This window comes from Rhinolophus hipposideros, assembly GCF_964194185.1.
Source record: "Rhinolophus hipposideros genome assembly, chromosome: 3".
In the NCBI taxonomy this organism is placed as follows: Eukaryota; Metazoa; Chordata; class Mammalia; order Chiroptera; family Rhinolophidae; genus Rhinolophus; species Rhinolophus hipposideros.
In genome coordinates, this window is record NC_138049.1 from 2935644 (window position 1) to 2962716 (window position 27073).

Genomic DNA, 27073 nt, shown 5'->3' on the forward strand with positions numbered 1-27073 from the left:
TGCTTTGGTGACCAATAAGCCACCCTGTAGCTACTGGAAGCCAGCCAAAGGCTCAGCTCCTATTGCTGTTTCCCAGATGTGCTTGTCAAAGAGATACTCTGCCATGCCACATTCAGGGGCCCCCATCTTGCGCAAATTGGTTATGTGGTCACCCAATTCTTTGATGGATTTCAACTGCTCATTCAGGTAATGAGTCTCAATGAAATCATACAAATGGGCATCATTTTTGTTAATGGCCAGTTTGTATAATTCCAGTAGTGACTGAGTCACACTTTTTTCCAAGTGTAACGCACACTCCACTGCATTCAACCCATTCTCCCACTCGTCACAGTCTGGTTTCTTGACACCCTGAGGGAAGATTCAGCCACTTTGCTGGTTCTGAAGCTTCATCAGTTTCTTAGCATGATTCCTCTCCTCATGAGATTGGTGAAGAAAATGTTTGGCAAAGTTCTTCAAAGCCACATGATCGTGGTCAAAGTCGTAAGACATGGACAGGTAGACGTAGGAGGCGCAGGGCTCAGGTTGACGTGGCGCATGATGGCTGCCTCTCTGTCCTGGTGGCAGTTCAGGCGCACCTGCGAGGGGGACATGGTGGTCCTGGTGGGCGGCTAAGCAGTGGTGTCAGTGGCTGCATGGCGCTGGGGCACTGGCGGCAACCTTGGGGTGGTCTGAGCACGCTGTCTGGAGAGCTAGATCCGAGTGGCCAGAGGGATGGGGGACGAATGCCAGTTCCATCCTAGTGCTATTGAAGCTTGAAACCATGGCAACTCTGGACGAAGACTGTCCCTGCACTTCTGGTATATTTCTTTATGTTAGAGGCCCAACAATACATTACATACCTATTATTTTATACAATTATTTTAACAGGAGCTTTTTAAGTGAGTTAAGAAAGGAGGAAAATATGCATTTATTTTTATAGTTTTTATAATTATGTAATTACTTTTACTGGTGATCTTTGCTCGTGTGGATTAGAGTTACAGTCTTCAGCATCAAGACTGCATGAAACTTCCTTTCATATTTCTCATAGAGCAGGTCTGCTAGTGTCAAATTATCTCAGGGTTTGCTTTAGGAAGAGTGTTATTTCCTTTTTATTTTTGAAGTACACCTTTACTAGATATAGAATTCTTTGAAAGCATTTTTTTTCCTTTGAGCATTTTGAATATGTTATTCCACTGCCTTCTGGCCTCCATTGTTTCTGATGAAATGTCAGCTGTTAACTTGCAGGGGTTCTCTTATATGTGCCTCATTTTTTTCTCTTGGTGCTTTCAATTTTTCTCCTTGTCTTTGCTTTCAGCGTTTTTTTTTAACTATAATATCTGTTTGTGGGTCTCTGAGTTGATCAGATTTTTAGTTCATTGAGTTTCCTAAGTGTGTAGGTTATTGTTTTTCAATAAATTAGGCGAGTTTCAGCAATTATTTATTTGCATATGTTTTTCTTCTTTTTTCTCTCTCTCCTTCTGGCACTTCCATTATATGTATGTTGGTATGCTTAATTGTACCCCACTTTTCTGTGGGACTCTGTTCATTTTTTCTTTATTCTTTTTTTCTCTCTAGTTTGCCTAATCTCTACCAATATCTTCGAGTTTGTTAATTCTTTCTCCTGCTAGTTCATATTTACTGGTGAGACCCTCTAGTCAATATTTAATTGTACTTTTCCACTCTATAATTTCCACCTTTTTTTCATAATTTCTCTTCATTGATGTTTTCTGTTTGATGCAACATTGTCCGTCTACCTTCCTTTATTCTTTAATCATTGTTCCCTTTAGTTTGGAGAGCATATTTATAATAGCTACTTTGAAATTTCCTGATAAATCTCACATCTGGCCACTCTCAAGGGCAGTTTCTGTTGCCTGTTTATTTTTTGCTTTCCCTCACTCTCCACTCCCCAGAGTGTGGATCATACTTTCCTGTTTCTTTACATGCCTCATAATATTTTTTTGTTGGAAACTGGACATTTCAGATAATATATTGTAGCAAGTCTGGATATTGGTTCTCCCTCCACCCAAAACTTATTATTGTATTTGCTTATTTATTTGTTACTAGCTGGATTATTTTAGTGAAGACCTGTTCATTCTCTCTCTCTCTCTCTCTCTCTCTCTCTCTCTCTCTCTCACACACACACACACACACTCTTACACATGCACACACATGTGCACACACATAGTGTAAGCTCCTGCTGTTGCCCCTCAGGGAGGCACGGATTCAGGTGTGCCCACAGTCACCTTGGGGTGATAGTGGAGCTGGTGGGGCTCTCTTCCTCTTTTCCTTGACTACACACAGCTGGTAAACTCCACAATTGCCTTGCTGGCTGATTGTTCAATTGTTCTCAACAATGTCCTGGGGCATAAATTGATTTACAAACAAATCCAAATAAATTCTGGCTCCTTTGAAGGAAAAGTTTCTAGGTCCTATTAATATTCTGACCCTAGGAGGGATCCTGCCAGCAGCCTTACCCCCTGGCTTCGTCCTATGAGCCAGCTCTAGGCTGTCCCTCATCAAAATCAGAAATCATTTCCCAGTTGCCTTTTACTGCAACCTCCATTGTTCTCGAGTGTGCCCTCACATTAAACTTCTCCAGGCTCTGTTGTGAATGAGGTCAGTTCCTTTGGGAAGATATAGGAGCTATTTGTTTTATATCCTGCTTCCTTCCCCCACCTGAAACAGGCAAATCAATGAACCTGGGCTCTAGGGCTGGGGATGGCTGGAGACAGTGGTAAACTTCTCTCTATGAAATCTGTGCTCTAGGAGCTGTGCACGTGTTGGGGAGGAGGGACAGGCAGCAGTTTGGGGTCCTCTTTGCTTGCCTCTCTTGGCATGGAACCACCATCTCAAAGCTTGGGAAGGTGACTAGGGCCCCATGTTCTCAGCACACCACATCCAAGGAAGGGCCTCTATGGGGACAGAGTCCCAGAGAATGGTTTCCAGGCTCTTGGCCTCGTGTGGAAAGCTGCTGACTCGAGTAGTAGATGGCCGTCAGCTGTGGCTAATTGACCATCAGCTGTTACCAGTTAGCCAATTAGCCATTGATATAACTGCTGCAGCTGCGCTGGTTGGGGAGAGTTGAGTTGAGTCGGGAGTCAAGAATCGGTTGCTTGGTTGGCAGGCAGAGACGTGGACAGCAGGTTGAAGATTGCGTGACTCCAGCTGCCGGCGAGAATATAGTGGTATGACTCCCCTATCTGTGGCTCCATGGGTGTTCCTTCTTGGCCTCACCATGTCCTTCGTTCTTATGTGGGGAGTGGGACTAGTGGCCCCGCAGGCTGCCCTGCACGACAGTCTCTATTTCATGAGTGGAGTCTGGCAGAAGAAGGAGGTCCCACTTCATTACTGCACTCACCTGGGATACGGGCAGCTGGGGGCAGAATGAGAAACACTGAAGTCTGCTTCTCTTGGGGAGAAAGTCCTGAGACTAAGAGTTGGGGAGCAGAGAGCCCTGTGTTCTTGGCTGCAACCACCTGGAGTGAAGTCTCCAGCTTGCTGAGCTGGGAGGAGGGAGTGAAGATGACTTCAGTTCAAATACCATAGGCATCTGCCATTCTCAACAAATGTCTGTAGATTTTCTTGAATAAATGCTTCTTTATTTGCTGTGTGCCCTTAGACCCGTTTCCAGAAGCTTTAAGTGGTTTTTTTTAGAAAATGCCTTTCACCAGTTTCACTGGGAGAGGAGTCCGCAGAGTTCCTAACACTCCTGGGCAGAAAGTTGGTCTCTAAATGACTTACTCTTAGTATTATGCATATTGTTTACCATAGGGGTAAAACACCCTCATTTGTGTTTCCACATAGAAACATTGTTCAATTCCGGGGAAAACGTGGTATAGAAATGGGGCCATAAAATAAATATTGTTTTCCATTGACTTCATTTTCAAATAAAGGATTTATTCCTGGGGTGTGTGTGATTTATTCCTGGGGTGTGTATGTGGTGTGGTGATCCCATAATTGCTTGAATTGAAAGCTACAGCAAACATGGGGGAAAGCTGCCAACTTGTTACAACTCTGCATTTAGCAAGCTGACATTCTCAATGAGTGGGTTTTTGTTCTGTTTTGGAGCCTGATTTTGTTCCGATTTTGCATCTTCACTGTCAACATTTAGGGTTTTCCATCCATCCTCTGTCCCAGATAGTTTGAAAAACAAAACAAAACCCTACTGGAGGGGGTAGTTTTTTACTCAGAGAAGCTTATAGATGGACAGGAACTCAGAGGCTGTGGAATGCAAGCTCCTCCTTTTTGTATCCGTGAAGAACTTCAGTCCACAGGGAAGTGGCTTCTCACCGTCCCTCAGCCCCAAGAGAAAGGCTGATGTCCCAGCCCCATGGCTGCTCTCTGCACCACCTGGCACCGCAGAGGACACGTTGGGAGCAGTGACTTCTAAGCTCCAGCTGTAGTGACTCAGTAGTATTGTTTTTGCACCTGCCTAGTGCTCCATTCACTGGCAGATTACTTCTGACTTCTTCACAGGCCTCTCCCGCTCTTCTTTGTTTCCATTGAGCTAATTGAAGTGGGCTGCACTCACTCAGGTTGTCTGTAGTTACTGCGTTTAAACATGGTGTATAATGGCCTGAAAATTGCTTAATTATAAGGCTGAGGGTAATGTTTTGAAAAATAAAAGGATTCCCTACTTCTCCGATTTTTGTAGGTTTGTCTCCGTATTTAATTAACTTATAAATAGACATGCCTGTGCACTAGCCCTAAACTCAGGAATCCTATTATATAATGAACCACCTTTTCCATTCTGGTGTATGTTACATTTATAGTGCCTTGAATTATGTATTATCTAACATTATTGCATATAGTCTTCTACGATTTTGTGAGATGTTTTAACGTCTATCCATTAAAAGTAAAATATTTACAGCTGACCCTTGAACAACGCTGGGACTAGGGGTGCCAACACTCACGCAGTTGAAAATTCACATACAACTTTTGACTTCCCCAAAACTTCACTGCAGTCATCTCTCGGTGTCCGAGGGGATTGGGTGCCAGGACCCCTCACAAATACCCAAATCCACAAAAGCTCAGGTGCTTTATATAAAATGGCATAGGACAATGCACAGGATGGCCTGTGTCTGTGGATTCCCGACAGAAAACATACTGTTTCCCAGCCGTGGGTGGTGGGATCCACGATGTGAAAACCAGAGATACAGAAGGCAAGCTGTGTATTTATTGAAAAAAGTTCACATATGGGTGGACCCGTAGAGTTGAAAGTCGTGTTGTTCAAGGGTCAACTGTACTTCAAACTAGATTTATGCAATTCCGAATACAATTTGGAAAAGTTAAATATTAAGTCAATTTCAGATAATTGAGTATAACTGGGGGGAACAAACTTCTAAAACATTTTATGAGTATCGTGGGAACAGCAGGCGTTATTGGAAGTCTGAAAACTGTTTAACCAAGAACCCATGGATGCATTATTTTACCTCCTTGCCTGAAGTTAATTGGCCCCAGAAAAAAAAATTAACCCTGAGATAAGTTTAGTTGGTGCCAAGATGTGGAGAATATAAGACTGTTCTTTTAGACTGGTGAGCATTGTTCGAACAAATCATGTCTTCAAATCCAATTAGTCTAGACTCTTACAATAGTTACAGGATTTTTAGATAATAGTGTAGAGAGAAACCATGATGATAATATGGGGTATTATGCTTGTCTGCTTTTCGTAGTCTAAAAAGTTCACTGCAATTTTAAATGTTTCACATAACTCATGATTTCACTTAATATTCCCCCAAACCAATAAAAATCTGAACTAAATATTGTAGAGATATTCATAGTAAAACTCAAATCTCTAAAGCAAGTAAGTTAAGAAATCACCGATTCCTTGATTTGACACTTAAAACAAGTTAGGGAACATAATGCTTTGTTGAAATTAAAATGCGACACCTGGAATTGATATATCATTTAGGCTATTCGTTATCCAGACCTATTCTATCCTCTCTATGATGGTAACGCAATAAGAGACTCTTTTCTGCACACTGTAAATACACAGCACACTTGTGTCTGCAGCACGGCAGCCATGGGTCCAGGTGGAATTTGGAAATAGAAGGCAGTCTTCCTCCACTTCTCTGGTTGGATTGAACAATACTTTCCCCCTGTCTAAGGGTGTTTATTCTACTAAGACAGGAGGGAAGGATTGATACTACATACCCAAGATGCCTAGGTAGTTTCTAGATGTGCATTTTCTCCTAAACACAAAATCTAATGTGTGAGATCAGCAGGACTTGGTTGTGTGCCGTGTGTGTTGCTGCTAAGAAAATGCCTTCTGGACTAAGGTTTTGAGGAGAAACACTTCTCCAGACACACCTGACCTCTGAGAGTTCGAGCCACAAGGCCGGCGGAAGACCAGCAGAAGAGAGGGCCATGAGACCCCATGACTGTGGTCGTGAAGTGTGCCCAGTGGGACACATGTGATTACTGGGCCAGTGAGGCAGAAGGCAGAGTCCATGCCAGCCAGAGGAAGAAGTCTTTGTAATGGCCGAACGATCATCATGCTGGACGTGCCAGAGGCCTAGTCACGAATCCTGTCCTCATTCAGACACCGGAAAGACATGGGGTGGTGCTACCTCTTCACAGTATGGCAGTCTGCTATGAAGTTGTACCCCAAGGTGCAAGCTAAACCTTTGGTCCACCTCCTCTGAGCAGAAGAGAATGGAGCAGACGTCTTCCAGCCTCAGGACCCTGCACAACCTCACAGCACCTATGAGGCGGGTCCATGGTTCTCTCTCCCACAGGCTAACGCTCTGGGCTCGGTGCTGGGTCTCCCACGTCTCCCGGCTGTCACCCTGCATTACCTTTCTGCACGTTTGCATTAGTGGACTCTCGTGAAAGTCCCAGGATCAGATTTGTATGCGTGGGTGAGTCCTGTCACTAATTAGATACTTTTGAAAAGCATGTCTTTTCCCCTAAAACCACTGAACTAAAAGGGACATATTCAAGAAGTGATTCATTGTAAGGACTTTAAGGGATGTCGTAAGCTGCTTGCCTATGAGTTCATTTGGTGTACATTCAAAAAGTGTAAAGGATATAATTAAAATTCATTAATTCAGTAAGTACTTATCGAGCGCTTGTTTTGAAATTGTACAATAAATTGGTAAACAAGACTCACTCAGGGTTTTCAACCCAGCAGGACAGGTGGCCTGGCCACTTCATGATAATGTGGGGAGATGAGCTGGGAGGGGAAGGCAGGGGTGGCAGCTGCTACTGGGGCTCAGGGCAGGCCTCCTGAGGGCAGCAGGCTGACCTGTAGCAGGAGTTGGGCGTGAAGGCGAGAAGGAGACTTGGGGTGGCCCAGCCGTCTGGGGCACCAGGAGTCTATAGCTGGGGGGAGGTGAGGCTGGACAGCGCAGGAAGCCCTCCAGGCTGCCAACAAGCCTGCGTTTGTCCCTGAGAGCCACCGGGTGGTCCGATCACATTTGCTGTCTGTGGAGCTCACTGTGGTTTTATTACGGAAACGAACTGCAGAAGGGCGAGGCTGAAGGCAGCGACCCCAGAAGCCAGGCAGGAGAGAATGGCGGCAATCTGTGGCAACATTTGATGTGAGAACTTGAGAGACGTGCCAGAAGAACAGTGACTGAGCAGCCTGGGCCAGACACTGTTCACTTCCACTTTGGATAAGACTGTATGATAGATGGCCTGAGAAGCCCCTGGGGAGGTTAGCAGTGGTCCCTGCATAGTGGCAGACGGGGCCTGGGCTGGGACTGATTGACACTGAAATGAAATACGAACTGGCTCATGGAGGAAGGATGAGCCTTGGCGTGTGAGACCTGGGTTCAAATCCAACCTCTGCTGGTTCTGTTGTGTGACCAACAGAGGATGGTAGGGTCTGACACGGAGGGGACACTGAACACTCTGTAGTTCACATGCCCTGCAAATACAATCCTGTCAGGCATCAAAGGCAAATAAGCCGTGATTCTCCCTAAGAGAGACGCGAAAGCCTTCTGGATGCCTGATGAATGCTTGCACTGCTTCCTTCTGTGCAGTGCCGTTACCGTGTGCTGCGGACACACTGTGTGCAGGGCGCTCATTCACACGCACTGCGGTTAGTGTCGTCTTAGCCATCTGAAAGGTCCTGACACTGAACGTCACACAGTATGTGACCTGACCGAAGTCACACAGGTTCGCCCATGGAAACGCCCATGTTTAAATCAGAGGTTGTGATGACTGTGAATTCTCTGTGAATTCCATACATGTACAATCTGTAATTTTACATACGTATCCTGCATAAGCAGTGCCAATGGGGGTTCTATCCCTGCCACCTTTCACCACTCCTGTCTGCAGGGTAGAGCCAGCATGTGTCACAGGAAGGCTGTGAGGTTCAGTACAATGTGAATCCGTCTCTACTTCATACGTGTGGAAACGTCCGTCTAAGGCTGGCCCTTAGCATCGCTACCGAGCTATAAACACCAGCATGGAGAATGGCATCTTGCTAATGAAACTTGTGGGAGTCAAATTGGTTTGAGATATTTAAAGTTTGTCCCACTGAAGAGGGCGATCGTTCAGAGCGAACCTTTTATTTCGTGAACTTCTCGATTTTGCAATTCTTCTTTTCTTATCAGAGTGAAACACGGGGTTGTGATACCATCTTTATTTTAAAGAACCACTTCAGGATCCCTCAGTTTGGTCACTTGGATTCCATAGTTAAGAGCCTTCCCAAGTATCACGAATACACAACTTTCTCACAAAAGGCACACCCCTCCCCCGACCCCCACGACCCGGTAGCAGCCTGCCTCTGGGCCTTGCCTGGGAGCTGGTGGGGGGTGGGCACAGCTGCTTTAAGGGGAAGCAGGATGGAGGTGGGGGGTAGTTGAACCTGGAGGTGAACTGAAAGGAAGGTGAGGGTGGTGGAGACAGCCCTGCTCTGGGCTATTTTGGGTTTGCTAAAACTTGGAATAGAGAGAATTCTATGTCATTTCAATGAACCATTGTTTTAGTTCTCATGTCATTCACGTCAATCTCCTTAACACCAAAGTACTTTACATTTTCCAAAACCTTCCTGAAGCACACATAATAGCATTTACTGGAGGAGGCAGTTCCACAGATCCCTGAGTTTCGGCAGAGGGCTGATGTGGGGAAAGGGCTGATGTGGGCAGAGGGCTGATGGGAAAGGGCTGATGTGGGGAGAAGCCACCCGTGAGAATGCTAATAGCCACCAAAACCAGAGAGCAGTGGGTTGGTCCACCATGCTTACGCTGCTATCTGTGTTCTTGTGCAAATGGCTAATATCTAGTCCTCTCTCTAAGGGTTTCCTAACCCTTAGAGAGAGGCACTGGCCAAAACACGTGGGAAACAAAGGAACACATACAAATATAGTTTATGATTTTATTGACAAAAAACCTGGGTATTTCTCTTTCTACCACATGTATATGACATTACAGTCCTTTGTTTTAGAAACTGTTGTACTCTGCCCTCCTTATGTGTAATTTTAAATGTTGTCACTGCAAGAATTCAGTGCTCACCATAATGTTTACAACAAACCAATAAGCCACTCTGGGGGCTTGGACACGGCCCCTCCCTGAGCAACAGCCAAATGATGGCTGAACCTATGGTAAGAGATGTCAAACAACAAACACAGCGGCAAAGGCGAGAAGCAGCCAACACTTAGGGAGAGGCAGACCCCCGGGGAAGTCAAATCAGGAAATATTATCCGAGCACCCATTCCCCATCACTTACAGTGACAGAGTTTTACAGTTGGGACTCCAGACACAAGCTGTGTCAGGACCCCAGGGTTCATCACAGAACCATAAAGCAAGGGGCAGGAATACATTCACACCTAAGTGTGCAGGACGTGCCTTCATGGGTGGACCTCATTTCATGCCCGTCCGTGAATATGTGTGCCTGTGCATGCACATTTAGGATTGTAAGAATATTTGGTGAAAGGGCAGCGCTGAAGTCTTCTGTGATGGTTTCCAACCCATCCTCTAATGAGCCACTATTAAGCTGAAAAATGGCGTCTTCCTTTGTTCACAAAAGCAATTAGGCTCGTGGATTGGATTTCCTCCTTTTAACGTTATCCTCTTGTTGTTTTTCTTCTTAATGGCTTCTGTTACCACCTGGCTACACTAAAATGTAGTCTAACGCTGTATCAAGCGTACCATATTGTCGATTCTGCTTTTACATCTTGTTGTCAGAATGTAAGGGTGTTCACAAAGAGTGCTGAATGCACTGACAGCCGGCTGCTGGCTCCAGTGTCCTCCAGGATCGTCTTGCTTCAGTGGGTGTCGGGCTGAAGCTCCTCCTCACACGGGCCCAACCCACCGGGCTGGAGTCTTGGCCGAATCTTCTGTAGGTGTTGACTTACTCCTAGGAGGGAACTGCTCCTGGAGTGCTTGGAATGCGGACGGAAGGCTAGCATGGCTTCTGCTGGAGAAGCTTTCCGGGAACATGCACAATACGTTGTCCCCAAAGGAAAGGCGTGGCTTCTAAAGAAGGCTGACCCACAGAGCTCACCCAGGGCCCTGACCAAGCAGAGCAGAAGGGCGCACTTAGCAGCCTTTTCACTGGACTTATCTGAGAGCGTAGGCCATTGTTTTGATCAGTTTGACGGTGCTGATGAAATGGCTGTCTTTTGGGAATGCTTCCAAATTCCATATTAACAGGTCTTGGTGAATCAGTTGCGGTAAGAGTAAAACAGAAGCAAAAATGTTTACCATCTTTTTCCACGTGCTGATGATTCAGCATCCATAGAATTAAACCTCTGATGAAGTAGGACATAGACTTTCCTGGAACTTTCCACAGCACTTATGGATTACAAAGAGCAAAGGAATACGGTCACACAGGGATTTCTTAGCCTGGTGAGGATCTTTAGTAAAAATAATAATTTAAAAAATTATAGATGTGTTACTTGGTGCTAATAAAGGTGTTCTATCATAGATGGCCACCTATTTCACTTCTAGGAAGTCAGGTTGACATCTCGCCATCCCCTTCCTGGTTTGTACAAGTACTTCATTGAGTCCGCTGATCCCAGGGCCAGTCCTGAGACTGATACCGTGACAGACTCGGTTTTGACAGAAGGTTAAAATGATCAAACAGTATATAGAACTTTCCGTGAAATTTTAGCATCAAGTAAGTTCTGTTAAAATTCAGACTCCATCTATTCATTATATTTAACCTTTGAATGGGGCCTTGGGGGAAATATCGCTATAATGCCCAGACACAGATTCTGGAAGGTTCTTTTTCTCATGCCTTTGGAAAACTCAGTATAGGGAGGCACAGTACCATGGAGGTGGGTGTGCGTGTGGGCACCTTTTGTTGTTGTTGTTGTTTAATAAGCCCTTATCTGGCTTTTCCTTTGCGATGCCCATTGACTGGGCTGTTTCCTAGAAGTCTGTGTTGGTGATGCCCCACCAGAAAATCTCCATTGTGTTCTAAATCATCTTCTTTTTGCCCGTGTTGCAGCCTCCCGCCTGTCACTTGGGATCTGTGCCAGTGCTCTGATAATGAGTTCCTTTTAGAGACCTCTCCCTATAGGTTATTGTCCACATCGTCAGTCTTCCTTCCTGCTTGTCACCCATTCATTCAACAAATGTTTTTGTGACTGCGCACTGTGTGTTAGGAGCTGTGCTAAATGTCAGATACAAGGGTCCATGAGGACCTGGTCTCTGTCCAGCTTTTGGGTTCCAGGGGAGGGGGAAGGGAAAGGGAACTGCACGAGCAAACAGACACATCTAACCCAAAAGCTACAATGGGGCAAGTTTAGGTGTGTACAGGCATCGATGGGAGAGGCACCTGCCCAGATCTGATGGTGCAGTCACAGCTTGGAAGCAGTGACATGCCAGCTGACACAGCCGGAATCCAGACCACTGTTGCGATGGTCTTTGTGTCCCCAGGTGGTAATAAATGAAGTGTTTGGATACATGTGGCTACTTTAATAGATTGGTGGGAAATCAGCAAATCAAATACTAGATCAAGGACAATGTAGAGGGATTTCATCATTGCCATGTGAAATAGATTTTTCCGAATGACACCCACTGTTCTGTGAGTCATACGCCTTCTTTTGGCAATGATAATTGCTTTCAGAACAATTAAACTGATAACCATTAATACTAATAGATGGATCATCGTTAAGTTGGTTGAGGATCCCATGAACCCCCCTCAGCTTCTCACTTCCTCCAGCGGCTCCCCGAGGGCAGAACGAGCAGTGGCAGCAGATGATCATTCCATCTGCAGTCGCTCCGCGAAGGACGTGCTGTTTGTAAGAAGCTGCAGCTCAGAACCACTTCTGGGTAAATAACAAGTGTATTTGAAAACACTTCTCATGGATGCTGGCTATGTCCTGTCCACGATTTGCTCGTCTTGGAAGGAAGGAGGTCTATGAAATTACTACAGATCCCGTCCTAGTTCTAAGGAAGTCGTAGATAAATGCTGGACCAGCAGGGGCAGTGTTGCTGGGAGCTGGTTAGAAATGCACAGCCTCAGCCCCACCCCAGGCCTGAGCTGGAAACCCTGGGCGGTGGCTTGTTGTTCAGAGATCCTCTAGATGACCCGAACCAATGCTTTAAGGGGAAATACGCACACAAACACCTTTCCAAAACAAGTATTCATGTGAGCAGTATGCCTGAAAAATGCAATTTTGAAATTTTCTTTTAAAATTGTTTCTATTGCTGTAGCCACATGGATCTCAGTGTTAGGACACTCACGGTTTATTCATTTTTTTGTGCAGCAAATGTTGCTAGTCACCATTTGTAACCTGATTTAATGATAGAGACTCTGATATCTATCACGTGGTCAGGATGGATGGGGGAAACTAACGTCTCTATGGGGCTCCATGAAGACGGGTGTTATGAAAGATTTGAAGGCTGGTCTGTTTCATATGGAAAGTTCCATACGTACCCTCTCTAGGGACTTTCACATGTAATTTGTCAAGTAATTTGAAACTCTTCAGAATTATAGGTTCCATACTAACGTTAAGATATTAGCACACAAAAGCATTTTCTTCAAGTTGGCCCCCTAAATATGCATTTAGGAAATAGATGCATTTAGGAACAAGGTAACGAGTATTTTTGGAAGGAAGCATTTTTGTATGTTTCTGTTACACAGTGGTAACAGAAATGTCTGTTACACAGACATTTTCTACGGTTCCTTTATCTAAAAATTATCAGCAGATTATGTCTCAAGTTCAAGGTCAATTTATGTAAAGAAGACTCCATTTTCTTTCTTTTCTTGCCTTGTTTTTTTTCTCTCCTTATTTTGCTTGAGAGGTATCTATCTCCAGGGAAATCACCTCAAATTGTAGCTGGAACTTTGCCTTCTGGTAAAATAGAGAAAGAATAATTTTTCAGTTTCTTTGCTCAGTGAAGTTTGCTACAGCTGAACTGTGATTCTTTTTGCTTTTTTGGCAGGAACTCACTGAAACTTTAGAACTTGCAAAATATTGCATTAAGCCTTAAATCTCTCTTTTCTATACATATTATCCCAAAAACTTAGAGAAGAAATTTCATGATGGAGTTTTTTTCTTTTCAGTCCTCCCAATTAGATGTTATATTCCTTAAGAGAAAAACCAAAGAACAAAGTCCATGATTGTCTTTGTTTCTATGCCAGTACTTAATAGTGTACCTAACCATATCCGGCCATACCCAACAGCACCCAACACAGGTACCCAACAGCACCCAACAGTACCCCCCATAGGTACCCAACAGTACTCACCATAGGTACCCAGCAGTACCCAACAATATCCACCATCACTACCCAACAGTACCCACTATGGGTGCTAAATAGTATTCAACAGTACCCACCATGAGTACTCAGCATTACCCAAGGTGACCATAAGATGGAGGCTATTCCAGAAATGCCATTTCCCAACCTTTTTCTCTGTGTCCTAAACTGGACGCATGAAATCATGTGGGCCTGTGTCCTCAAAGGAAAGTGAAACAGGGCTGAACCTTATAAAATACTCTCTCTCTGGGCCCCACACAGTTGACTATCAGCGATTTGCTAGGTCATACTTCACTGTACGTTTCATTTCCTCCTGGTGACGCAGGACAGCCTTACAGCAAGGAGACTGTGACATACTTCCTTGGCACTCATGTATGTGGACAGCTTGGCGAGCCCAGTCTTACTTTGTCCATAGTGTCTCGAGAAGGTTTCTGTCAGGAGGAGGGGGGCAAGCTCCCAGTCCCTCAAGGGCCCGGAGAGGTAAGAGCTGCGGCAGAATCCAGACTTTGCTTTTTCAAATAGTCTTTTCTATCCCATATTCTTCTCTAAGCTTGGTAGGAAGGTGGGGAGAGGTTCTTCACCACGTTTCTGTATCAACTTTGATCCCCTATTTTTTTTTCTGCTGGTACCTGAGGCTACTGTAGCATAAAGAACATCAAGTAATGATCAGGTTAGCTAGGTTTAAACCAAGGTTTATCTGCCTCAATTAGTTCTTAGAGCCAAACCTCCTCACCCCTCTTTTAAGTCTACCTACCTGATGAGGTTGTTCTGAAGATAACCTGAGATGATTGATATGACAGCCCATTTCACTGGACACCCCAGGCCACAAAGACCTGAACACACATGTCACATACTTCAGATGTCTTTCATCCATAATATGTTATCAAAGTACCCTTCGGAATGTTCAGATTCTCCAAATGGGTCATTTCAATGGGAGTTTTTTATCTAGATAACCTCTCCTCCTCTTTCATCTCATAATGTGTTCCTTAACATAAAAGAATCTGGAAACATCTACCTGATTGCTTTAAATCTCTTTCTAGAAGGAAATAGACCATGTCCTTGTGGATGACAGTTGATTTGGTGGCTGTTGCTAGGATAGAATTTCTGCCACGTGTACAAAAGAATGTGCCTGCTAATTTATCATTCAAAGGGAATTTTTTTCTTTTTTGGTAAGAGCTAATGTACAAAAACTGTTAGTACAAAGAGAGGAAGAGGGAGGGAGAAGCTGAGTGTGGGTGGTTGAGGGTTGTGATCTAGCGCTGTGAGAGTGTCTCTGAATAACGATGTAAGCGTCACTGGAGTTGGCAGAGAACCACGGCGCGTAAGAGAAAACCGTTTCCACAAGGCCAGTAGACTAGGAAGGGGGAAACAGTGTTTAATAACTTTATTTTGGAATCCAAATGAAACGGTTATGAGGATTTGAGCTTTCACAACTCTAGTTTAAATTTAAAAAGGAAATCCCCATTGCTTCTTAAGAGATAGTGCAGGGTAGTTTTCTCCCAGAAATACATGAAAGAAAGGTCTGAATACAAAGGCAGTGGCTTGACAACATGGAAGGAATCATAGAAAGTATATTAATCAGGGTTCTTCTGAGAAATAGAAAGAGAATCAATACATTGGAGAGGGAGAAGGAGAGGGAGAAAAAGAGAGGAAGGAGGGGAGAGGGAGAGAGAGATCAAGAGGGAGAGAGAGAGAGAGGGTGGCACTGAAAGGCTACCGATTTAAATGGCATCTAAAAAGTAAAAGATGCCTTCATTGACCTAACATTTGGGCACCAGGGCCTAGCAAAATCGACACGTAAAATGAACCTTCACAGGAGGGAAAAAAGTTGATAATTTCAGGGAGATTTTGTATTTTTCTTTGTAAGTTGTTACTCGTCCCGCTGGAGATGACCCTTCAGCTCCCCCAGTCATCTTCAGGGCTCTTTGAAGGTCTTTATTTCTATTCACTCCGGAGGCGAGAGGCCCATCCCAACCCACAGAAAGGGAAGGACAAATGTGGATTGCCACTTTGACTATCTCATAGCACCCCATCCTTCCAGAGAATCCAGGACAAAAATAGACATGAAATGTAGATGATTTGTTGTAAGCCACAGTCAACTGACGTGAGCCCACCCATGGTTCCCCGTTCCGTGAAGAAGGAGAATCAAGGTCAATGGCACAAACAACTCACATGAGCGAGTGCCCAGGACCTCTGGATCCTGGCCATGCCCATCCCTCTGCCCCTTCATCTGCTCCAGGCCCACTCACCTTCCTGCTCCTTCTTAAGAAGCCGCTCATGCTGGCCTCTGGGGGTCTTCACACAGGCTGCCCCTCTGTCATCTGCAGGCTCACCGTCCCCTCCCTCAGGTCTGGGCTCACATGCCACATGGTTCGTTTATGGTATTTATTGCTTGTTATTCTCTATTCTGAAATACAGGCTTCCCAAGGGCAGGGGTGTGGTCTGTTTGGGTCACTCCTGTACCCCACAGGCCTAGACTAATGCTTCACACAGCATTAATACTTGTTGCCCAATTAATATTTGCTAAATGAATACATGAGCGATTTCCTAGTATGGTGTGAGGGTTGGCAGTCAGTTTCTCTGAATCCCCCTCTTCAACCTTGCTGGGTTTTTCTGATTTGGGAAGAGAGAGGAGAACTTTTCAGTTTGCAAATCCCTGGGGACAGCCACATACACGGGCACCCCTGCGAGCATTTGCACATCTAATTTTAAATGGTCTCATTTTAACTAAATATAGAATGCAAATCATACTAGAAAATTTTTAGTGAAATATTTTAAAGGCTTCTTTTCCCTTCTTTTCCCTTCTCAATACACTTTTCCCTTCTCAGTACTCAAAGAATAACGTACTTTGCTCTGATCAAATAGAAATAAGCCATTATTGTAGACCCATGCATGATAAGCATTGTTAATAACTTGCCACCATGTACTCTACTTTTATTGACACTCTCCAAGAATGAACTGTGAAGTTTTATGATTTGGTCATTTTGCTTAATATATGTCCTCCAAAATAAAAACAAGGAAACAGAGCAGAATCTCAGGCTTCCAAAAGTATGTATAGAATTGCCTGTTTGCAGAATAGCAAATTTATACTAAAAATTTAGCCATCTTTTTAGGGCAGACATAAGAGTATAGAAAACCATTGATTTTCTAATCTCAAATTATCTTGAGGTCTTCACCTCTCTTCTCATCACTAAGATGATCTATTCCAAAAACTTAAGCTTTAAAACTTTGATCCTTTTTCCCAGAAAACAAGGTGCTGGATATCGTGTGCCGTGGGCATCTGGCTGGAGAAAGCTGAGACTCGGGATGGAGGGTGAGGTCTTAGCATGGCTCGGAAAAGGCACTTGGAATGAAACCACGTTTCTCGTTTGAGAATCAGGGCTGGAGATGCCCACGAGCTCCTTGGCTTCCTTTGGCCTGGTGAGGCCCTCGAGGGCCATCAGTTACACTGACACCTCATTAGCTGCAGCACAGGTCAGTCCAGGGTGGCTCCTGTGAAATCCCTAGTGCACACAGCACATCCGGGGGCCCGGGCATTTGTTCTGGACCAACCCCAGGCCTAATGGTTTCCATGTACTTTCTCTCTAAAATGACTTGCCCAAGAACTGCTAGGCTATGGCAGATGTAGGCTTCCAAACCAGGGCTGGTCTGACTCCAGAGACCAATTTCTGTTTGTTTATTTGTTTGTCACATTTCTGTGTGCTGAGTGCTTACTACAAACCAGGCAGCTTGCTAGGGATGTTCACACACACCATCTTCTATCATTCTCACAGCCACACTAGGAGGTGAATACGGTTGTTGTTCCCACTTTAAAGATAGAAAATGAAGCTCGGAGAAGTTATCTATTTTGTCTAGAGACACACACGGAAGGAGGTGAAAGCAAGATTTGAACCTGGGCAATTGGTTCGCAGAACGAAGACACGACCCGGTGCCTGGGTGATTCTGCCCAGCTCAGCTCCTCCTTCCCCAGACGACCTTTATACCGGTGGAGTATAGATGTGGATACAAAGAAAACTTTCATTAAAACTTAAAATTAGAGGTTTTACAGGCCACATTCTTTTCCTATATTTCAAAAAAAGAAAATAATAATAATAATGTGGCTGAAAATATTTTTCACTACTTAGAAATTGATAAGCATGCTTCTATGTAACCCGTGTATCCAAAAAAGGATATTAAAACTGAAATTAGGAACCATCTGGAAATATGTGAAAAGGGGAATGTTTTATTTTGAAGACTGTGGGATCCCAAAAAGCTCAACTCAGGGAAAATGTATGGACAGAAATGCCTTCAATGTGAAAGAAGAAAAACTAAAAATAAAGGAGCTGAATACACATCCAAAAAATAAAAAAAACAAATAAAAAATGAAAATGCAGATAGAGAATTCATGAACAGCTGAACCTCATACCACACAAAGGAAGAGAAGGTAAAAGTAAATAGACAGACTGATTCTTTCAAACCAGGGGCTAAAGAGACCTGAGTTGTCTGTAGGTGGGGGGCGTGGGGGATTGGGGAGGGTCTCAGGAGCTCCAAGGGGTCCATCCTGCCACCACTCCACAGTGACCCCTGCCCTTTGGGAACCTAGGCTTTAAACCTTTTCTTTCTAAAACCAAAATGCTGCATTGGTCTAACAAAGCCAAACTTGCTGTGGTGTGAAAGAAAACAATTAGAAATACTTAAGGGCTGTGCTTTCAGTAGTTTGGGGTAATATGCATCAAAGTGGGGTGACAGACCCCTGACATGTGATGCTGACTTTTGTAAATCAAATGCTATACAAATGTGCTAGGCAGTGTTACACACTAACAGGGAATCTGTTAAACTCACTAGAAATGGTGTATACCCCTTTCTCCTACTTCAATCTCATTCATCTGTTGAAAAGCTTGAATTTTCACTAACTGTTTTCATCATAGTTATGCTGTGCTTGGTGACTGCTTACTCAACAAGTAAACCAGGATTTTCAGTCCCCTTTAAAGTCTTTGCCCTTTGAAACTCATGTGTCGCCAATGATTTGGGGGCTTTTGGTGAGAAGCTTTTATAACAGCAATATAACTTGCTCTATTTAGTTTGGACTCTTGTTTCAAAATCTCATAAAAAATACTCACTTTGGATTTTGCTATTGTTACAAAGCTTCCAATTTGCTTTTTGTGATTGTGAATCTGTACGTTCACTTTTCAACGGAGACTGACCCCCACCCAGTACACTTCAGGGACCATTCCCTCTTCTAGCCCCACCCCCACCATAAGGCTGCCACCGTGCCCAGGAATTGTGACGGGGGTTCTGTTACCCTGCAGTGTTTTAAAATCAAATGTGAATTTTATAAACCAGATCAGAGATCTGAATTTTTAAAAAAAATTCACGATTCTATTTTCTTCAGAGTTTAACTGTGCCCAGTGACTCTCTTCTGGATGAGCTCACTTGGAAATGACAGCTGGGGCACCTGCTGAGTGGTTAGTTCCAGTTTTCATTGTCAGGAGCAGTGGGGACCCACTGCAGTTACCTTGCCAGCTGGAAAGGGGGTGGAGGGTGCTCTTATAATAGATCTGATAAAGGCTGGCAACTCCAGTGGGCCACAGCAAATGCTGCAGTTGTGTGAAAAAGCTTTGGTCACACTCAAAGACATGGCTGTACACCACTGACCACTGAGACATAGATGAGTAATGCATACCTTTATGCCATCAGAGGGTTTCTGATAAACTTTGTGGGAATCTTCTTCAACTAGAATCAAGTTCTAAACGCAGAACTCAAAGGGCTATTGTAGTGACTCACAGATCTATCTCCTGTATTAACCTCTCCATTGGATTTCTCTAAAGCAGACCTCAAAAGCTCAAACCAGACTTCACCTGTGTTTTACAGTTACTTAAGAAATAAGGTTTGACTGAAAACAGATAGATAGGTTTTCGGGGCATACTTACTAATAACCCAGACAGAAACAGGCCTGTTGAGTGTGTAAACCTGCTTTCACGGGAAGAACATTTGAATTGAGCCCTCTTTAATATGATCTCACTTCAATAAATACACAGTTCTGGGAATACTGAATGGTAACATCCTGCCTTAGAGAAGAAGGCACAGTATCCACCTCACGGGGAAATCACAAGCCCGAGGTTGCCTTCATAGCTGCTTTTCCTCGGGTTTATAATCTACGTGTGCAAAAGTCTACACAATGAGCCCAGATTTTAGACATAATTCTTGACAGTTCTGAGCGAGGCTGAGAGTCAATTAACTGAGTCTTTTGAGTGCAGCCATAATGAACACATTCACAGGGAGACATACAAAACAGTCTGTGTGCAGGCAGCAGAATGAGCAATGATTTTCTCCTCCTGGGCTGATGTAACTTGCAAGTGGCTGTGTAAATGGTGCATGTGTTCAGTTCTGGAGATGAGGTGGCCAGAGAACTGGGGCTGTATTTACGCTGTGATCACTCTGGGGTACTGTGCTCACTGTACCCCTGAAAAATAAAGTCACCAAGCTTAGCAGTCACATTTTTAACTGGGTTTAATGGAGTAGGAGGACGTTCAGAATGTTTGTGCTGCCATTCTGTCATCAGACGAGTTGATGTGAGCTAATGATGTCCCTTGTATTTCTCAGCGTGCCTCTGGTAAGGCCTCTATGCCATGGGTGGGAAAACAGCCGCTGAATGGCAACTAGGGCATAGCTGCCTTCAAGGCAGCCTTCCTGTCCTGTATTTCACTCACGTGCATTTTGGGATGACTGGGGTTAAGCAGTGTGTTAGGCGTACGTTCATCTATATACCATAAAACACAGGTCCTGGAATCAAGATGCTCATTTTAGGACGAGAGGCCACCCTCGGACGCTCGGGGAGGAGAGGATGGACAGAGTCTACACAAAACATGCAAACTCTTGCCCATTTGAGGCTTTCTCTCTGGTTTCCCACATGTGCCCTTGACCATCCACGGGTGGCAGGATTATTTGTCCTGGCCCCTGATGGGTGGCACCCTTTGAATCAGTGTAGATGTTCCCTTCCTGCCCAGTTCTACACAAGGGTACAGACTTGGGCTTGGGCCCACTGGGTCCTTTAAACAATGACCAATGGGACATGGTAAGCGAAACCAGCCAATTATTGATGCCACTTAGCTTTGGTGTGTTTGGTGGTCTTGACGGCCATGGTGGGGTCCATCAGCCGGAGTGTTCCGTGCACAGCAGACTAACATCTCGTAGGTAGACAGTGAGATGAAGATTTATTATGGAGATCTCCAGTCAGGAGAATATGTTTGGCTTTTTAGTATGTTTTTTCAAGTAAGGTTGCTATACTAAATAATCGTTTCTTATTACTCATGGCAGTGATGGTGGGTTATCTAATAGGGCAAGGGTCCTTTCTTAGAATTATTTTGAACACTCACAGGCATAGTGCAGGATAATGTGCCCGGAGCACATGACTCTTGGGTGGAGATTCCTGGAAACTTCCAGTGGAAATCAATACCAGAATGGAATGCTGGAGAGAGAGGGAGAAAGGTGAAATCACGCACAAGAATCCAACTGGAGTCAATGAAGACCCAGACCTGAATGCAAGAGCCCCCATGCTCGGTGAGGACCTACACTCCTGGCTGCTCTGTTTGAGGCAATGAAACCCTATCAAACAACTGCTTACCTGTCAGGAGCATGCAGTGGCTTCGAATGAGCTCTGTGGGGGGGAAACCCCAGCTCCCTGACAACACCTCGTTGAGGATTACAGTATTACTTAGAGCCACGCATACACATCAAGGAAAAGCCCACCTTCTGCACTAAACTTCATTGAACCGTGTCCAGAGACGACGAAGATACATTGTGTCACTTCCCCTTCCTTCAGCTACCAATCTGACAGATCTCTCTGGCTCTCCGTAAGTCATACAGATAACAAACGGGGCTGGAAAACACAAGGCTGCTCATCTTCTGGCTTGTGTGAGTTCTGTTTTCTTGTAAGAGTCCATTTCAAAAGATGTAATATTCACAGTTCTAGTTCCAGCTCACATGGGAGCCCGGTGCTCTTCCAGAAGCTGGATGGTGTGTGTGCCAGCAAGAAAGGCCGACATGGTCTAGACAAGGGCCTTCTGTCATAAAATTCAAACCCTCGAAATGTGTGCCCGGGCGCTGTGTGTCTGGCAGCATCCTGGACGTCAGCCGCCCAGGGCGTTGGGTCACTGCACATGGCTCTTTTCCTCTGGGCACTTTCGTAAGAGAAGCTCAGGGAGAAACCTGGTTTTGTAAGTGACGTCAGAACAATTCACCCACGCGCAAGAACCCAGCCTCCACTGCCTGCCCTTAAATGCCCGTCCATTCCTGGTCCAGACCGGAACACAGCTTGCTGTGCCTACTTGTGCCCCAGGCCAGGCCTTGCTTTTTTTTTTTTCCTTTTTTTTTTCTGAGATGAACAGAAAAGAAAACATTCTCTGGATTAAATGAGCCATTTTGATCTTCATTTTTGAGACAAATCTGTAAGAGCCAAGAATGTTTCTTCTTCCCACAACTGCATCTGACCTCTTGGATAAATGTCAAGGCTCATTATAAAAACATGGCTATTAAAATAAAATAGTTTGCAAAAAAGATTTCTGAGCCATCGATGGAGACTGCTTATTGCACACCACGTCCACCATACGTAATTTGAACATCACAGGGTACTTTGTGTGGCCCTAAGTCAGTCATCGGGTGGGATGGATGGGACGCAGCAAGAATTTGGGCCAACGTTTGTGAGACTTTGTGCTCAGGTGTCCCTGGGGGTCAAGGACATGCCACCCTGAGTGAGCCATTCCTTAACCAAGCTATTTACCCCAAAGCCCCTGTGTAATTCTTACTCACATGCTTTAACCAGACTTTGGCGCTCTTAAAAAACCTTTTCTTTCTTTTAGGGCCTGTTTTATACATATAGACGTCTCTCGTTCTGCTCAGTATTGGACCCTAAAAACACAGTATCAAACGAAATTGATATATTTGACTTGTAAAAGTTTGGTGAAAATATTATCATTTAACTAGGACTCAGTTGTACTCTTCTTGGTATGTTTTTGAGAAACTAAAACTACTTCAGCATTCTACAAATCTCAATGGGCTTCTAAAGTGATTTACTACTTTTTTAATGGCAACATCTTCAAAATTGAGTTTTGTGTCCCAACCAGCACTTACATAAGAGACTTAACGTGCACGTGGTCACCACAAGGATTCGTGACTGATTATGTAATCTCAGCAGTGTGCGAAGAACAGTGTCCTCCGGGCTAGGGGCTCACAGCCATTAAACAGAACTTATTTTCAGGGGAGAAGTCAGTGTTTTGCATTTGATTAACGAAAATGTCCATTTGCAGCTTATTATTCATCAAGAAACACACTAACCCCTTTCTCAGAAGGTATGGATACTTAAGAAGATTGATTTGGAATACTAATGTTTTAACAATCTTCCTACTTAAAAAATAGTCATTGATAATTAAACACTATTTTGATGTTTTTTAATGAAGAATAATACCTATACTAGTTTTTAGTTGTTTTATAACATAAAACAAACATAAAATTGTAGTTTGTTTTACAGTTAACTTGAATTTATAAAAGTGATTTAAGTGAAACTGAAGATCAAGGAATATTAGGGGTAGCTGAAGTTGTTTTTATCACCTATGGTCTGCGTTCAAGGCTGTCCCATTCAGTGTATTAGCTTTATAATATTATTTTTCTCACTAAAATTATCATGGCCTTTGTTTTTAGGCTTAACTACAATCGTGTAAGAAAGTATCCCTCAGTTTAGTTAAGGTTTGTTAACATCCACACTAATAGGAATGTGTAACCAGTTGGCATGCACGTGACAGGTGGGGAGCAATCATTGAGTGCCTATTGTGTACTGGCCTTTACTCACGATTGTGAGTGGTAGGAGAAGCATGCCCCAGTATCAAGGTGTTTAAAATGGAACTGTCAGTGCAAATTATGCATGCATAAAATTTCTTAGGAAGACATTTAATGTAACATGTTCATATGCGCAGATAAAACACATTACTTCCAGGAGTCTAGACAACGGAGCTATGATGGATGGGGGCTGGGAAAAATTGGAGGAGGCTTCCTGAAATATAGAACTAGGAGCGAGGAATTTGGCGGGCTTGGGAAGAGGAAAACAAATGCCTGATTACTGAATTCCACTTATAACATGCCCCATGCTGATTCAGTGGTCTTTTTAGAATGCAGACAGTCTGTGTGTCATATCACACCTGAAGGACATGTGCACTGATAATTTACTAGCAGTGAAATCCAGAAGCTTGACGTGTAAAGCACCCACGTTTCCACTGGGCTTGGGGATGAAAGCCACTTGTTTTTGAGTTATTTTGCTCAGACCACAATGTGTTTTCAACAAGTCACAAAAGTTAAAATCAATGTAAAGAAAATGTATCTTTGGTATAGACTTTATCTGCATAAGAAGATGAGTTTAACATCTAATCAACTTTTGTTTTATATTTTACAAAGGAAGTTTACAAACATTTGAAAAGAGAAAACAGATTATTCAAGAACCAGTTAGCAATTTAAAACTTACAGCTGTAAACAGTAACATCAAAAGTTGTAAAATAAAATTGATTAAGACACAAGCCTGCTTGATTAAGACCAAGGAGTTCATAAAACATTAACTACATTTATTGTAACCTAACTCTTAGGCTATGGAAAGGGGAGCATGGTTAATTTATCATTAAAAAATTCATAGCTTTATGAGGAAAATTGTAATTAAAAAATTTCTTCAGATCTCCCTTGACCCGTATTTTAAAATGTTTTTAAGAACATATAATTCAAATTAGAGAATAACCAGGCAGTTATTATTTCCTGTATAAATGAGTTACTATGCATAAAATCCTACAACTAATATAGAATGAACTTGATTTTAAAATAACCATAAATGAAGAATGCTTGGAGAATTTAAATATACTTATGGTAACATAGGTGCATTAAGGAAAGGTTTCATCGCCCGTACAAACTTCCTTCTTCATCATTTGGTAAAGAGCAGAGACAAATGCTTTATATTCTTTTAGAATGTTGAATAACTATACTTGTCATAACTTAGGTACTTTTACTGGTATCACCTGCCCTCTTAATATTCTTTTAGTTTTTGTTCTTTGCAGAGTGGGCTTGCATTTTCTCCACTGAGAATGAGGAAAATCGTTGATTTCACAAGGAGCACGCCATGGTGTGAATTCCTGCATTGCTCTTCCCATGCCGCTGGAGTTGTACTGTAATCTAAGTTAATTTGACATAGCACTAAATTGAAAACTTTATGGGGACTATCAAAATGCAGAGTTCTCATAACTATGGGCCAATGTGTTCATTCATAAAAGGTTTAGACAAACAATATTTAGTGACAATCCTCTCCCTTTTCTGACATGTCACTAGAGAAGATCAAAGAGAAGGGAAAGAATGCAAGAGAAACACATTCTACAGGTGTGGAAACCCCTGAACACAGGGGTGAGTGAGAGCCTTTGTGTCTGTTTGTAATGCAAATCTTTGACTAAACAAAATTTCCTGAAGGCTGGCTAAGTGGCCGCGTGCCTATTGCCTTCCATGATCAGAAGTAGACTCCAGTATTAAATATGGAGGAGCCTAACAAATGTAATCAGTCATCGGTACACGTCTCCTCAACGCGTTCCTTTTCCGTTGTCATGCTTTGTCCTTTTACTTTGTCCAGGAAATGTGTATCTTCCACCAAGCATTTGGCGAAAAGGACCGAAAATAGAAGTCTGACTCCAGAAAAGGGTGAAATGAAAATCCTACAGTTTGCGTCCTAATTTAACAAAGACTCAGAACAAATATTTGATGTTTTCCGCCCGTCGCCGGTATGGAGGCTTAGATTCCAGTTACAAATTTATTTGTAACTGGACAGTCACTTTAATGACTCCAAAAAGGCAACTAAAGAAACTTAAACGACAAGGAGAAACATTGTATGTGTAAAGGAACGAACAGGGAACACTCCGAGGAGAAACACGTCCTCCCCAACCCGGTGGGCAGCGGCCGAGACGCTGCGCGCGGGACCGGGACTGCAGCCCGCGCAGCCCGCACGAACCCGCGACTCGCAGGAAAGTTGCAAGTGTCGGGTGTGCGCGTCCCAGAAGCGGCAGCCTGCAGGCTGCAACAAACCAGACAACGTTCAAGTTTTTCCTTCGTCCTCCCACCCCCAAATACAAAGCAAAACGGCAAAATCCCCCCTCGGTAAGGTAAGCATCACCGGGATCCTTTTCTCGTTCCCCAAGTTTAGGGATTGCGTCTGGTGAGTGCAAGGTCTGGCGCCCGGTACGCGCGATGCTCGGAGCCCTCAGCAATTGCCGAAACGCCGCCGACTTGGCTGGGGGAGGACAGCCGCACCGTGTCCCGGGCGCCCCACGACCCCAATTTGATGCAAATACAAATATGCCCTTTTGCATTGCGGGATGTTCGGATGGGAATGGGGGAAAGTATAGACTAGGGAAGAATCTGCAGAGCGCTTCAAAATAACACCTGAGAACTGGAAGGAGAGAAGGAAATGTGGAGGGCCCGGGGCCCGGAGCCTGCGTCTGCCCAGTCGCGGAACCGCCCTGCAAGCCTCGGGCTCAGGTGACCGCCTTGCCCTTCGAGAAAGCCGGGCTTTGGCGCGCTTGCACCACTCCTGGGAAGGTGACCTAGTTCGGGGAGTCTGGACAGCCCATCCCAGCGTGGGCCAGCGGGCCCGTGGACCCAACTCCGGCACCGCGTAGGTGGTGGCCCCGCCGCGCACGCCGGCCGGGAAGCCGACACCCGCGCGTCTGTGCGCTGCGGCGCTCCAACTTCCCAAACTTTTGGCAGCTCCTCGTTGGGAGCGCCCTTTGGGCAGCAAGCACACTTCCCTTCAGTAGCAACAGTCTGGATTCGGAGCTTGGGGGGATTGGACAAGGGGGGGGCGCGGGGGATTGTCCAAGGAAGCCGCAGGTGATAAGGCGGTCCTGGGGCTTTGGGGCGACGATCTCAGTGTTCTTTACTGAGCCATAGTTTGCCCTTTCCATTTTCTGACGTCACCGGGGCAAACTGGGCAAACGCGAAGCTCGTTTTACGGTGGGTATCAGGAAGGGAGTGCTGGGATGGAGCGGCTGTCTAAACAGACCTTAGTTTATTGGAAACACTGCGCGTTGATTTAACCCCCAACCAAACGTCCGAGTTTGAACTCCCCTCGGGGAACTCAGAGCTCAGCTCGGTTGGAGGTGCTGGCCCGCCACCAGGAGGGTTCCCTGGCTCGGACAAGGGACAGGCCGACGTGGCTCGCCCGGCAGAATCCGGAACACCACATCCAGATGTGACGACGCCCCGCAGAGCCGCAGGCATTCCCCGCCCTGCAGCGGGGTGCGGGGCCCGGCGCCGCCGGGCAGAGTCGCGGCGGGGCGTGCTGCGTGGGCGCGAACGGCGGCGGCGTGGGGAGCGCCCGCTCCGCCAGTGGGCGTTCTCTGCAGCCGCCGCCGTCACCGCCTGCACCGGTGGCGGCATCGCGGCGCTT

At 44.7% G+C, this 27073-nt stretch overlaps 1 protein-coding gene and 1 pseudogene across 4 annotated transcripts in view; one reads left to right on the forward strand and one right to left on the reverse strand.

The window, feature by feature from the left end:
- PDE10A (phosphodiesterase 10A) overlaps positions 1 to 27073 on the forward strand; it is a 470871-nt gene that overhangs the window by 201981 nt on the left and 241817 nt on the right. The window lies entirely within an intron of this gene.
- On the reverse strand, positions 53 to 27063 carry LOC308495985 (ferritin heavy chain-like; annotated as a pseudogene). The gene is made up of 3 exons: positions 26734 to 27063; positions 26297 to 26460; positions 53 to 597 (listed from the first exon to the last, which is right to left on the reverse strand). The product of its transcript is annotated as a ferritin heavy chain-like (transcript).